This window comes from Schistocerca americana, chromosome 8 (assembly GCF_021461395.2).
Source record: "Schistocerca americana isolate TAMUIC-IGC-003095 chromosome 8, iqSchAmer2.1, whole genome shotgun sequence".
Classification (NCBI taxonomy): domain Eukaryota; kingdom Metazoa; phylum Arthropoda; class Insecta; order Orthoptera; family Acrididae; genus Schistocerca; species Schistocerca americana.
Genome location: NC_060126.1, coordinates 202,610,854 through 202,623,306, shown reverse-complemented (window position 1 = coordinate 202,623,306; position 12,453 = coordinate 202,610,854). Strand labels below are relative to the sequence as shown.

At 44.4% G+C, this 12,453-nt stretch overlaps 1 non-coding gene and 1 pseudogene across 1 annotated transcript; both read left to right on the top strand.

Annotated features, from left to right (window-relative positions):
• Positions 1–4,133: 4,133 nt before the first annotated feature.
• On the top strand, positions 4,134–4,208 carry Trnat-ugu. Its single transcript has one exon. It is a non-coding gene; the product is annotated as a tRNA-Thr (tRNA).
• Positions 4,209–10,443: 6,235 nt separating this feature from the next.
• LOC124546038 lies at positions 10,444–10,561 on the top strand (annotated as a pseudogene).
• The last annotated feature ends 1,892 nt before the right edge of the window (positions 10,562–12,453 follow it).

Here is a 12,453-nt window from a genome sequence, read left to right as displayed (position 1 = left end):
TATATTCCAAATTTTCTCTCAGTTGTTCTGCCACTAATGCTGCTGAGTCGGGAGGTCGGTAAAAGGAGCCAACTATTAACCTAGCTCGGTTGTTGAGTGTAGCCTCCACCCATAATAATTCACAGGAACTATCCACTTCTACTTCACTACAGGATAAACTACTACTAACAGCGACAAACACGCCACCACCGGTTGCATGCCATCTATCCTTTCTAAACACCGTCTGTGCCTTTGTAAAAATTTCGGCAGAATTTATCTCTGGCTTCAGCCAGCTTTCTGTACCTATAACGGTTTCAGCTTCGGTGCTTTCTATCAGCGCTTGAAGTTCCGGTACTTTACCAATGCAGGTTCGACAGTTTACAATTACAATACCGCATGTCCTGACTTTGCCCCGCACCCTTTGAGGCTGTTGCCCTTTCTGTACTTGCCCTAGGCCATCTAACCTAAAAAACCGCCCAGTCCACGCCACACAACCCCTGCTACCCGTGTAGCCGCTTGCTGCGTGTAGTGGACTCCTGACCTATCCAGCGGAACCCGAAACCCCACCACCCTATGGCGCAAGTCGAGGAATCTGCAGCCCACACGGTCGCAGAACCGTCTCAGCCTCTGATTCAGACCCTCCACTCGGCTCTGTACCAAAGGTCCGCAGTCAGTCCTGTCGACGATGCTGCAGATGGCTTTCATCCCGCTAGCGAGACTGGCAGTCTTCACCAAATCAGATAGCCGCTGGAAGCCAGAGAGGATTTCCTCCGATCCATAGCGACACACATCATTGGTGTCGACATGAGCGACCACCTGCAGATGGGTGCACCTTGTACCCTTCATGGCATCCGGAAGGACCCTTTCCACATCTGGAATGACTCCCCCCGGTATGCACACGGAGTGCACATTGGTTTTCTTCCCCTCTCTTGCTGCCATATCCCTAAGGGGCCCCATTACGCGCCTGACGTTGGAGCTCCCAACTACCAGTAAGCCCACCCTCTGCGACCGCCCGGATCTTGCAGACTGAGGGGCAACCTCTGGAACAGCACAAGCAGCCATGTCCGGCAGAAGATCAGTATCTGCCTGAGACAGAGCCTGAAACCGGTTCGTCAGACAAACTGGAGAGGCTTTCCGTTCAGCCCTGCGGAATGTCTTTCTCCCCCTGCCACACCGCGAGACGACCTCCCACTCTACCATAGGTGAGGGATCAGCCTCAATGTGGGCAGTATCGCTGGCCGTCCCCGACAAACCCCCATCCGGACCCCCACAGTGATGCCCATTGGCAACAGCCTCAAGCTGTGTGACCGAAGCCAACACTGCCTGAAGCTGGGAGCGAAGGGATGCCAACTCAGCCTGAATCCGAACACAGCAGTTGCAGTCCCTATCCATGCTAAAAACTGTTTTGCAAAGAACGTCTGAACTAATCTACAGAGAGCACAAACAATTCGACACCAAATTTAAACGGTTATTAAAATACAAGATTGCCTAATAGATGCAGTAATGCTGCTACTTGCGCACTGCTGACACACTGCTCGGCGGCGGAAGGAGACTACGCGATTTTACACTATTCAGGTACTAAAACGCGATGCTACACTCTCAAATACTATAATACGCCCGAAATTTATGAATTAAACAATGCAAGTACCAAAAACACGCAAAGGAATTAAGAATTAAACTATGTAACAAATAAGTGAGCTAAGAGTATACGACTTGCTGCTGCAGCTGCTTATCCAACGGCGGCAGGGAGCACACATCGCATAGCTTTCCCAAATTTGAAGCATCAGGAGACGTGATAGTCTTTACAACCTTTCGCCGGGTCCTGGTAAGTGCAGAATAATGCGCTGAGAGAAGCGTTGATATGCAGTACTTCTTCCAGAAAATTAGTGATGCAGCACCAGTGTCACTGCTACGACGCAGTTTGGTCCAAAAGATACAAAAATTGCCGAAACAGCTAATTACTTATAATTTCTTAGACTTTGTCGGCGATTCTTTGTCACCTTATAGAATAGGGTGTACTGCCGGTGGCCCGCGTCTTCCCAACACCACACTTCGAGTCATAGCGCGTGGTCTTTATCAGGTTCTTCCTGAGACGCTTTGCTGACCGAGTTCCAAATTTGTGCCTGAGCGGCGCTTGGTATACACTATGTCGTCAGCACCCTCTGTGGCTGATGGAGACGCCGAGTTATGACGTCGAAATATCGTGTTGGAAGGATGTGGACCACCTACGCTGCGAAATGATAACGAATAGCCGGGAAAGTCTAAGAAATTATTTTGCAGGACTCTACAGTGGGGAAGTGTGCATGGAGATGAAGCTATTGGACAAGCTACGACAGCACGAAGAGATGCAGAGAAGGAGACATCGTGCCCGTATTTGCCAAAATTAAGTAGTGTGCCAGTACTGTTCTGGTAAGGGAAACGATCAGTGACATGCGAGTGGATGTCACCTGCAGTGAGCTACTACATCTTATCTTGGCAAACAACTTAGCACCAGATGACTGTGGCGCGGCAGTCGGTATGTCAAGGTTACTGACACTCTCTGACTGAAACAGCTCGACAACGGAGTTAAAACATCTACAATGAGTGTTCTTGGGACATCCGTAAAGCGCTGCATCCCACCAGACGAGCCGGCCGGGGTGGCCGAGCGGTTCTAGGCGCTTCAGTCTGGAACCGCGCGACCGCTGCGGTTGCAGGTTCGAATCCTGCCTCGGGCATGGATGTGTGTGATGTCCTTAGGTTGGTTAGGTTTAAGTAGTTCTAAGTTCTAGGGGACTGATGACCTCAGAACTTAAGTCGCATAGTACTCAGAGCCCACCAGACGACCCGATACAACGAAAGAGGAACTAGAAGAAGAGACCAGGAAAATAGCCTTTCTACCATATGTAGGGCCTATCTCCGCTAAAATCAGAAAAATGTTGAAGAAACGCAAAATGAAAAGTCTGTTGTACTCGCCCAGCAAGATCAGGGAGCTCCTTGATGCGGTTAAGGATGATCGGTTAAGAAAGCCTGTTATTTACCACATACTCTGGTTTGTCTTACATCGATTCAAACCGGTAGCACATAAGAGGTAAGAAACACCGAAGATATATCAAGCTACGACTGGCCACTAAATCAGCAATAGCAGACCATTGCCTGGAACTAGCACACACCATGAATTATAACAACACCTCACATCCTGGGAAAATGTCATCAATGAATCTATTGAAATCAAGATGCTTGAGAACCTGATCAACCGGGAAGGAGAATACCAGTTCACTATGGCGTGGATTCCGGCTTTGGAATTACTACAGGAGCACCGGAAAAAATTATCTTCTCAGACGACTGGAGGCGTAATTAACAGGATCAGAACTCATACGAAGCACCAGGCGGCAACAACATCAACCACTTGAAACCTCAGGCACAGCACACTCTGGAAGCAGACATAATACTGAACACCAGATGGCTGCTCGGACATAAAATGCAGCTCCAACAGCAGCCTGATGCCGCAGGAAGCGCAACTCGCAGGCGCATACTGAATTAGTTAGGGAAGCCGGGAGTATGAAGTGGTCACGGGACAAAGCTAGCACGGTCGCGGACAGCTTAAAGAACGTCTACAGCCCTACGATAGTGCTAGGAACGCGGTTGGGGAGCCATGGGAACGCCATGGGATGGCCGCCACCACGGAAAACAGCTACAATGTGCGTGGACGGAAGAGGGAATATACTTATATGGATATGGTGTCTGTTCTTTCGGACATGCCCGAAAGAACAGACACCATTGATGACCTGCAGCCGTCTAGAACGAAATTAGAATTATATTAATACTGTCAGCTGGGCACGGGCGTTGATATAGATCAACGGGAACATGTGAAAATGTGTACTCCGACCGGGACTCGAACCCGGAATCTCCTGCTTACATGCCAGACGAAAGAACAGACACCATATCCATATAAGGATATACTCGTAGTTCTGGCGATACCGGCCATGACCTTCTTCTTCTGTGCGGATGCACACATATTCCCCGAACTCTTACGGGACTTGGAAGAATGTCTTGCACGGGTAATGAGTGTGTTGGGGTGGGAAACTACGAATGTAGTGTGTGGACATACAAGGTGAGAATGTGAGTCTCGCGAGAGGCGTGCACGAGATAGTCCCTGCAGTCGCACTATCACCTGTGCCCTCGGTGGCTCAGATGGATAGAGCATCTGCCATGTAAGCAGGAGATCCCGGGTTCGAGTCCCGGTCGGGGCACACATTTTCACCTGTTCCCGTTGATCTATATCAATGCCCGTGCGCAGCTGACGGTATTAATATAATTCTAACTTCGGAAGAGGGAACGTCTGGCGAGAGGTGCAACTGTAAGAAGTAGCTACAGCGGGCCCGAAGTACATAGTGGCCACCAGGTATCGCCCAGGCATAGATATGGGACCTAGTAAGCAAAATCACCAGTTTTAGGAAACATTTGAGAAAGACATTGAGTTACGACGCCGAAATATTGTCTTGGGAAGACAAGGACCACTGGCAGTACACCCGGTTCTACCGATGACGAGCTAATTGCTTGCTATTCTGTGTAATACCATTTGTCCGAAATTGTTTTCCGATACTTAGAACAGATTACAAAACATTCTGTGTGTCCAAGTGCTGTGGTTTACCCCGAAATATCGCCAATATAACATGCTACAAAGCTGCTCACAGTTTCAACCACTTGTTTTGCTTGGTCGAGGTATACTGTCCCATCACATTTAGTGTGACCACCTGTCAAAAGCGTGGATAATCACCTTGCAGGAAGAGAGTGAACTAGGTTCTAGAAGGTACCGTCAGGGACGTGGAGCCATGCCGACTCCAGTGCTGTGGCCAGCTGCACCAGGTTTCTTGGTTGAGGACTCATGGCACGAATAACCCTATCAAGGTGGTCCCACAGATTCTCGATTGGGAGAGTTTAGTGACCAGGGAAGTACATGAACTCAGCCTAACGCTCTTTCAGCCATCCGCATACACTGTGGGCTGTGTGACATGTTGCATTGTCCGCTGGTAGATGCCATAGTGTCGAGGAAAAAGAAAACTGCATGTGGGGGTGGACATAGTCTCCAACGATAGATGAATACTGTGTTCATCCATTGTGCCTTTCAGAGTGACGAAATCACCCTGGGAATGCAACGAAAACTTTCGCCAGACTACAAAGCTCCGACGATTTTTGCAGGGTGTCTGCTTTCACACGTTTCACGCTCTACACGCTAACGACCATACGTGCCATGGAGCATAAAACGTGGTTCATCTGAAGAGGTCCCTTGTCGCCACGCAATGGACGGCGAGTTGCGGTACTGCTATGCAAATTGCAGCCTTCATCGCCAATGAACAACAGTCAGCATGGGTGGCCCCTTGGCAACTGGATGATCAGTTGCTCAACAATTGCACGTCTATTCACCCGTACACATTTGTGCAACCGTTTTCATCACTTCATCCATGGCCCATGATGCACCAAAGTGCCCTCGGCGCTGGTTGAGTATAGCACCATTTTGGCATGGTAGTGTGCGAACAGACTAAAAACCAACGCTTCCACCCTTTGACCCGAAACCTTGTGCTCATGCCCTGTCGAATTTTAAGGAAGCCACTGAAACACAAACTGCGCTATCTGCTACTACCTCCACAGGTTTGGAATATACAACAGGAGGTACTGCCTTTCTGTTGGTACTAACTTAGAAGAATTACGGCCCCTAAGAAGTCTTTCTGACCAATACTTTTAGATAAGAAAGTATTGGTCAGAAAGACTTCTTAGGGGCCGTAATTCTTCTAAGTTAGTACCAACAGAAAGGCAGTTTTGATTTACGCTGTCGCCCCTCAATGTTTGTAAAAAGTGATTTTATCCACATTCTGTGTACTTAACAGAACGCTGATTATGGTTTTACAGTGTTTAAGATGTGTCACCATCCGGTCTGCCGAGCGCTGTTGGCAACTGGGGTGCACTCAGCCCTTGTGAGGCAAACTGAGAAAGCTACTTGATTGAAAAGTAGCGGCTCCGCTCTCGGAAACTGACATATGGCCGGGAGAGCGATGTGCTGACCACATGCCCCTCCGTATCCGCATCCGGTGACACCTGTGGGCTGAGGATGACACGGCGGCCGGTCGGTACTGCTGGGTCCGTCAGGGCCTGAAGAAAGAGTTAAGATTATAGACCGACAGGGTAAAAACCAGCAAGGAACTCCTGTACAAAATGAAAGGAGCGCGCACAAAGGAAACATTTCAACTTGCATTAAAAATATAACATCTGTCGTTTACATTTTTCTTCTCACTAAGAAATCTATTGGAATCAGAACCTTCAAAATAGTGCACAATATTCTGTAGACGGATAAATAAAGTGTTGTCTGACAGTACATTGTTTCTCCATTAAGTGTTCATGAATCGGTGCTGCAGTTAATTTGAAATGAGTGTAAACTTACTTCATTATATTACCGCTTAAAAATCAAACGCTGACTATTTCAAACGATATTTCAACGTGTAAAACACGAGTTGAGTTCAGACAGACTCAGATGTTGTTTCCGTCACCAGATCGGGAGTCGTTCACCGTATCGTGCTATCCGGCTGTTCTCTACCTTGTTGCTGTCGATAGCGAGGCAGAGCGAAACCAAAGTCGGTGGCGCGCTGCAAAGAAGGTGAAAGTCATTTTTGTCGTTCGAAACGAATTGCTCCTCTCTCACGCTCTTCAGAGTTCGGCATTAAAAAATCATAATACGCTCATCGAAAACCCGGATGCCGAGTGAAAGTACGAGATCGTTTCTTCAGCAGGGTGAATGCTGCAGAGACACACCTACAAAACGAAACGTTGTCGACAAGGCGCTTCAAACACAAGATTGTAATCGAAACGTTGTAATTCACCAAAAAAGAGGAAAACATCCATTTCTGTTAACTGCTCTATTAAACTTCACTACACCAGCAGCAGCGGAAAATGATAGCAACAAAATTTTGCAGGAAATAACCTAGGATAGCTTGAAATAATTCCATAAAATTCCTGGAATTACGACGGCCAAACATGATTTTATTCAGCCACAAATCCAACGATTTACTGTAGGGCCATATTGTTCAACTCATATTTCAAGACTCAATAGCTCAGAGAAAACTTTGATGAACCATAAAAAAGCTTCAAACTTCCCCTGAAGTTATGCAACCAACATTACATAACTGTCGTGCGGTTTCTTCTTCAAGACAATTCTCAGCCTCATTCTGCAGGGGCAATGAAGATGTTCCTGCATCGTTTCAATTGGAAATGTTTGGTTACCCAAAATACAGCCCTTAATTGTCTCCCACTGAGTTTCATCTCTGCTCAAACGAACCGCTGGCTATGAAGACAACATTTTGGCACAGACAACGAGCTTTAGGCCAGCGTAGAGAATTGGCGGAAAGCACTGGCGGCTGCCTTCTATGATGAGGGTATTGGAAAGTTGGTACAACGCTACGACGAATGTCTGAGTCAGAACGGCGACTACGTAGAGAAGTAGCTGAAAGGTGTAGCTAACTGTTACAAATGAAACATTTCTGATTTTCACTGTGATTTTCATTTCGCGATCAATCGTAACTTACTTTCTGGACAGCCCTCGTAATAAATTTCCTTGAGACAAAAATGCTTCTGTCCACGAAGAAGCAGGGTTTTAGAAAGCATCGCTCATGAGAAACTCAGCTTGGGCTTTTCTCACATGATGTCTGCTAACCATGGAGGAAGGGCCACAGGCAGGTTTCATGTTCCTAGATTTCCGAAAAAACATTTGACACGGTGCCTCACTGCAGTCGGTTGACGAAGGCACGAGTATGCGGTATAAGTTCACAGATACGTTAGTGGCTCGAAGAATTCTTAAGAAATAGAACCCAGTGGGTTGTCCTGGACGGCGAGTGTTGTTCAAGACAAGGGAATCGTCAGGAGTGCCCCAGGGAAGTGCGATAAGAGCGCTGCTATTTTATACGTATGAAAATACTGAATACATTTTTTTTCCAAAAATTCGCGCCTCATGTAACGTGTGCCTTACATATCGTATTCAACTGCTCAGCAATAATGACTGCTGGTTGGCAATGTGTTGCGCATTGAGCGAGGTGGCGCAGCGGTTGGCACACTGGAGTCCCATTTGGGAGGACGACTGTTCAAATCCACGTCCGGCCACCTTTATTTAGGTTTTACCTTGATTTCCCTAAATCGCTTAATATAAATGCCGGGATGGTTCTTTCGAAAGGGCACGGCCACTTTCTTTCTCCATCCTGTCCTAATCCCAACATCTGCTCTGTCTCTAATGACCTAGTTGTTGACGGGACGTTAAACACAAATCTCGTCCTCCTCCTCCTGTGCTGCGCATGTGAAAAGCGTCGTAATCTAAGTAATATGCTGAATTTGAAACAACGAAAATAAATCTATTTAAATACCAGAAGGAACTAATAGTGTACTTAGTTAAAACTATTTAACTGTAACTCAGTACTCAAGTACTTTATGAAAGATGAGTAACATGAAGTACAAAACTTGACTTAAAATATCCACAAATGAAATACTCCTCAAGTCGATAGAAAATAACTGTTTAATATTACCTACATTGTTCAGTGTAAATTAATCTGCTTAATAAGCACAATACCTGAAAATGCTGTCTGTGTACTGTTTGCTCACAAGAGTGCTAAGTGAGATGTGACCTGAAATAAAAGTAACTCATCTCATCCTAAGCATGATACTTTGTGTTGATGTACTAAGGTTCTCGAAAGCAAATTGAAATCAGTAAATGCAGCAGCTGAATAAAAATAATCTACTCACTGAAAATTTGTTTGTTGCTTGTCTGAAACAATTTGTGGCTTCTCGTGGCGTAAGGTGAAACGCACACACGATAAAACATTCAAAACTTTACTAAGGACGAAGAGGAGAGGTGTACTTCAAAGAAAATTGTTCTTGAAAAAATTAAACTCTGATCACTGTCAAAAAATACTATAGAACATAAGAAGACTCTAACAAATACATAATTCTCTCGTTACTAAAAAAAAAAATACAGACATTTAAATTAACTACACTACATGTGACATAATGGAAGCAAAGAGATCAAATTAACACTAGTCATGAATATTATTACTAACCTAAGAAACAAAGATTTCCTTCAGTTTATAGTTCTGACATACATACATATCATTCTCATCATGCATTGGTTACTTCGAAATATTCATCCAAAAAGCGTCCATAGCATCAATAACATTTTTTACAAACAAGTTTTCATCTTCGTAATAAAACATTTCAAATAACTGATCCCGAATTCACAAATATCAAATCTGTTTCTCAGAAACTCAACTGCTTGCTGCTACACCTCGAATAAGAGTGACGCAGCGCTGCACAACTCGTATGTGAAATTGTGCAAGAGCGTTGTACGAAAATGTAAGGCCATTATTACATACAAAATATGAGCGCTTGTGGTGGCACTAGTATGATTAGAAAGCATCTATATACACAAAGTTATGCAATAATCTGTGCAAGATACAAAAGTAATGTTTAACTAGTGGAGCCACTGACCAAACATCAATAACTTCTAATGGTGGCAAATGGCTATGAAAATGTGCAACAAAATTTAGTGTTTGCACGATAATTGTTCTTATGTCACTATCACTCCGAGAATGTCTGCTTACACAGAACTAACGACTAAGATGTAAAACATAGGAACAGTAGTAATAAAAGGAGAAGCAATAAAATGTATCATAGTTCATGTAAAGAAAAAAGGAAATGGAATTTAGTGCAGTTCAGAGCCAAAGTGTCAGCCAGTCTGTGTGATATTTTATTCTAGTGCCACATACTACTCTTAATGTACCGACCAGCTTTCTAACTTCTTTACTTTATACGTGTTTCATGAACTTATATTTTCACTGAAGACTCATACATGTCTCATAATCTGTTTCATCTCAGTTTACCTTTCAAAAGCACATAAAAATGCGGTTCGTGTCAATTTATCTACAAAAGACTGTCAGTTTACTTGCCAAAAACATTATATTCAAACTTCCCTCAAATATTTCGTCATCACATCATCATAGCTAGATAATATAACCTTTATTCAACCTGCCTATACTCATTTATATTTCCATAGTGCAATCAACATCTTTCTCCAATCAAAGGAATTTCATTCGACCTGCCTACTCACACATTTCACTACTTTCTGTACTCATTTCTTTCTCATTTCTAGGTGCACCTGCTATATTCTCTATTTACTGTATTCTTCTATCCATATTTTATAATTCTCTTATTATTTATGACAGTTACCTTATTTATAACGGCTAGCAGTGAATGATTATCCTAAATAAGCTCCCACAAAACTATAGGCCCCACAATATGCATACACTCGCAAAACCATTTCATCAGAAAAGCAATGCAGCCAAATTCATTGTCATACACATATAAACATGACAAATACTTCATCAGAAAGGCAATGAGTAAAGTATCTTATCTTACGCATCTGCTGCAACAATCATTATGGTAAACCAGTAAACAGGCAACGGCCTTGCCACAGTGGATACACCGGTTCCCGTCAGATCACCGAAGTTAAGTGCTGTCGGGCGTGGCCAGCACTTGGATGGCTGACCATTCGGGCCGCCATGCGCTGTTGCCATTTTTCAGGGTGCACTCAGCCTCGTGATGCCAATTGAGAAACTACTCGACCGAATAATAGCGGCTCCGGTAAAAAAAAAAAAAAAACCATCATAACGACCGGGAGAGCCGTGTGCTGAACATACACCCCTCCTTCTGCATCATACGTCGAGGATGACACGGCGGTCGGATGGTCACTTGTGGCATGAAGACGGAGTGCTTAAACCAGTCAAAAAATGAAATACACATTCTTAAGCTAAGACAGATCATACACATAAAGTTCATCATAAAACAATGCAGCAACTAAAGCAAAATATGTCATCACAAAAATGCGGGATACCAGTGTCATTACAAAATGCCAATTCTTGGCATTCCTCTCGTGGAACGTCAGCCAGCAACTTCGGGAATGACACTGAGGAGTTCTGTGGGTCGCTGATACGACTGCGGAAGATCAAGAAATAGAACCACAAGAAAAGTGTGTAACCCGTGTAAAAAATTTGTTTGCCCCGATCATTCCAAGATTATCTGTATTTTTTGTTCATAGAATCATGATTAGATTTGTTTTTGCACGAATATGTGTTTTTTGAAAGTAAAACAAAGCCAATGATGCTATCTTCCTTAAAATTGTGACTTACTGTGAAAAGATTGTTGTTTTTTCAAATATGAGGTCATATGTATACTTTTTGATGATAGTTTTTAATAAACATTACTATTGGCAACACACACAACACTCAATAAAAATATTTGAAAATTCAATGGCCTCTTTTTTTAGTTTAGAACATGACATACATGTGTAATCCTTGCGACCACTTACGTTTCTTTTTAGTGTGCGACCACTGCAGGGTTAAGCACTAGTCATATTTACATCATGAAATTTTCACTCTGCAGCGGAGCGTGCACTGATATCAAACTTCTTGGCGAATTAAAACTGTCTGCCGGACCGAGACTCGAACTCGAGACCTTTTGCGAGCAATTGCTCTAGAAACTGAACTACCGAAGCACGACTCAGGACCCGTCCTCACAGTTTTACTTCCGCCAGTACCTCATCTCCTAACTTCCGAACTTCACGGAAGGGCTCCTGTGAACCTTGTAATACTAGCACTCCTGGAAGAAGGGAGTCATATTATGCAAGACTGCAAAGCGTTTCTACTGCCGCGAACGCACATTTTGTGAAGGGCCACGGAGATAAGATACGAGAAATTAGGGCTCATACAGAGGCACACTGACAGTCGTTTTTCCCTCGCTCTATTTCCGAATGGAACAGGAAAGGAAATGATTTAGCAGTGGTATAGGGTACCTTCCGTCACGCACCGTACGGTGGCTTGCGGAGTGTGTAAGCAGATTTAAATGCAGATGTAGATAATTCTGAAGAAAATATCCTTATGGACCCTGTCGGCCTGTCTCAGATGTGACATGTGACGCAGTTCACAACAGTAGAACGGGCCCTGCAGCGGCTCACGCCATTGCATAGCAACAGCTCGAGGCGACGCGGCTGGCGAATAGCACGGATGCGTCCGTACGCAGTCGGCTGAATCTTAAGAAAACCGGTAAGTGCTGTAGGGACACTGAGCAACGATGGCAAACTGCAGGTAAGCCAGACCTCGGCACTCAAAACGCAGGTGGCAAATCGATTGTACCTTCCTGTGGCTACATTACGAAAGTCCTCACAGGTGCGTGTATTTAATGAATGCAGATATCTTCGACATTGCAGTTTTATTTACGGTAAGTGGACTTGGTAGATCAGTCATCCAGACTATTTATATTTACGGTAACTGGACTTTGTAGGTCAGTCATCCAGACTATTTATCAAGGCTTGTCTGAGGCAGTATGTATTTGAGAGGCGTGACATTAAAAAAAATCTCGTAATTACAGGAAAATAGGAAGACTACGAGTTATTTATCCTCCAACGAAGTT